Source organism: Bubalus bubalis, chromosome 3, assembly GCF_019923935.1.
Source record: "Bubalus bubalis isolate 160015118507 breed Murrah chromosome 3, NDDB_SH_1, whole genome shotgun sequence".
Lineage (NCBI taxonomy): Eukaryota > Metazoa > Chordata > Mammalia > Artiodactyla > Bovidae > Bubalus > Bubalus bubalis.
Window position 1 is genome coordinate 59885014 of NC_059159.1, and position 3209 is coordinate 59888222.

The 3209-nt window shown below is 38.8% G+C and overlaps 1 pseudogene; it reads left to right on the forward strand.

Moving 5' to 3' along the window:
* The first annotated feature begins 1837 nt into the window (after window positions 1-1837).
* On the forward strand, window positions 1838-2918 carry LOC102404999 (annotated as a pseudogene).
* Window positions 2919-3209: the final 291 nt, after the last annotated feature.

Here is a 3209-nt window from a genome sequence, read left to right on the forward strand (position 1 = left end):
AACGTCTTATTTATGCAGGTATTTTAGTTCTTCCATCAATTTTATAATTTTCCCATATAGATCTTGGACATATATTTTTAGATTTACACCAAAGTATCTCAGTTTTTAGGATACTAATATAAATGTTACTTGCTTTTCATTTTAAATTCTACTTCTTTGTTGCTGCCATATAAAAGCTGACTAAGTTTTGTATATTAAACATATTCTGCAATCTTTCTATAAATATTTACTAATTTCTCAATTTTCAAAAATTATTTTTGGATTTTCTTTTTTTTTATTTTCTTTTATTTTATTTTTAAACTTTACAATATTGTATTGGTTTTTCCATACATCAACATGAATCCACCACAGGAATACACGTGTTCCCCATCCTGAACCCTCCTCCCTCCTCCTTCCCTGCACCATCCCTCTGGGTTGTCCCAGTGCACCAGCCCCAAGCATCCAATATCGTGCATCAAACCTGGACTGGTGACTCGTTTCATATATGATATTATACATGTTTCAATGCCATTCTGCCACATCATACCACCCTCTCACTCTCCCACAGAGTCCAAAAGACTGTTCTATATTTTTGGAATTTCAACAAGAAATAGTCATATTGTATTTGCAATAATACAGTTGCATTTATTCCTCCTAAATTTGTATACTTTTATTTCCTTTTCTTGCATCATTGCATTGCTAGAACTTCCAGTATAATAATGAAGTGATGAGAGTGGATATTCCTACCTTGTTCAGACCTTATCAATAAAGCTTATCATTTCTCAGCATTAAGTATGATGGTAGCCAAGGGTTTTCATGTAGATGTTCTTTATCAGGTTGAGGAAACCCCTTCAATTCATAATTTGGTTAAAGTTCTTTATCATAAAAGGTGCAGAATTTTCTAAACTACTTGTTCTGCATCTGTTGTAATTATTTTTATTCCTTAGTCTGATATGATGGATTACATTAATTGGCTTTCTAATGTTGAACCAGCCTTGCATAACTTGAATAAATCTCACTTTGTTGTGGTAAATAATCTTTTGGAACATTGTTGGATTTGACTTATTAATATGTTGCTTTGAGTTTTTGCATTTATGTTCATGAGATATTTTTGGTCTATGCATGTGTGTGCTAAGTCACTTCTTCAGTTCAGTTGCTCAGTCATGTCTGACTCTTTGTGACCCCACCGACTGCAGCACTCCAGACTTCCCTGTTCATCACCAAATACCAAAGCTTGCTCAAACTCATGTCCATCGATGCCATCCAACCATCTCATCCTCTGTCATCCCCTACTCCTCCTTCCTTCAACCTTTTCCAACATCAGGGTCTTTTCCAGTGAGTCAGTTATTCCCATCAAGTGGCCAAAGTATTGGAGACTCAGCTTCAGCATCAGTCCTTCCAATGAATATTCAGGACTGATTTCCTTTGGGATTGACTAGTTGGATCTCCTTGCAGTCCAAGGGACTCTCAAGAATCTTCTCCAACACCACAGTTCAAAAGCATCAATTCTTTGGTGCTTAGCTTTCTTTATAGTGCAACTCTCACATCCATACATGACTACTTGAAAAAACCATAGTTTTGACTAGACAGACCTTTGTTAGCAAAGTAATGTCTCTGCTTTTTAATATGCTCTTTAGATTTGTCAAAGCTTTTCTTCAGTCGTGTATAACTTTTTGTGACCCTATTGAGTATAGTCCACCAGGCTCCTCTGTCCATATGATTCTCCAGGCAAGAATACTGGAGTGGGGCGCCTGGTCTAGCTCTGGCCCTGTCCCGATCACCCAGCCTAGCCCACTCTGCCCCTGCACCGTTGAGTGGTCCCTGAGGCACGCAGCAGCCTCCAGAGCAACTCCAGCTCATGAGGGTCGCCTGCCTGGTCATTGGCACTGATGAAACAGAACTCCCCACCCCAGAGGAGGAGAGGAGGATCAATGAGGTTTTCATGAATCACTGGGCCCAGCCAAAGACCGCTACAAGCCAACAGGTTACAAACATGCTGCTAATTGTTACACAGATGCATTCCTCATTGCTCCGGCCATTGTGGGCAGTACCCTCCTTCACCAGCTGTCTGAGGACTGCTGGGAAAAGATAACAGCTTGGATTTATGGAATGGACCTCTGTGCCTTCTTCATCATTTCCACAGATTTCACATCATGTCATGGAAAAAGAGCCACTTAAGGACAGTAGAGCATTGCTTTTACATGTATTATAGAATGGTTATCTATTTCTTCATTGCTGCATCTTACACTCCATGGGTAAATCTCTGTGCACTTGGATCCCTGGCATCTCATATGCATTGGTTTATCTGGCTCATGGCAGCTGGAGGAACCATTTATGTATTTCTCTACCATGAAAAACCTTCTGATATAAACCAAACCCATATTCTTCTCTAGTTCCCTGATATGATTACTTCCTGATGAACTTTGAGTACAAAACACTAAGAACGAGATGCATCACCCTTGGTCATTCAGTTTGGCAGGTATAAGGTGGTTGAGCTCTTTATCTATCCCATGATGGGGTTTTCTCCAGCCTTGGTGGTAACATCAATGGACTACACCAATGGACTTCACAAACTTGCTGGTGGGGTTTAATCTTTTGCCTGGGAGTTGTGTTCTTCAAGAGTGATGGCATCATTCCATTTCCGCATGCCATCTGGCCCCTGTTCATGGTCATGGCAGCTGCAGTGCATTACTATGCCATTTGGAAATATCTTTACCTAAGTTCTACTGACTTTATGCGACATTTATGGCCAATCCTCAGCTAGTCTCCAAACCAATATTATTTCAATTATGGCACTCAGGAGTGGGATAAGAGCTGAAAATTGCACAGAGGAAGAAAAGAAGACAACTGTACTGACTTTCTTTATATCTTTTGAATATAATTACTGTGAAAGTGTGAAAGCTGTGTTCTGGAATTTTCCCCCTCACTGCAAGTAAACAAGGTAGTGACTTAGCTATTCATTCCGTTTCATTATCATAAAAGACTCTGGAGAGACTTGGCCAACTGAAGTTTACAAACAAGAATTTTGTATTTTAATTTTACAGATTTTACTACATGATTTTTCTAAATTATTAGATCAGATTGTAAAAGTCAGTGCAATAACAAAACTTCCTTTTTAAGAGAAAATGATTTATATCACTTTCCCACTAGCTGTGTAAAGAATCATTGACAGAACTTACACTACTTTTTGCTATGTTTCATCTTAGCATGCATGGTTATTTTTTAAATAG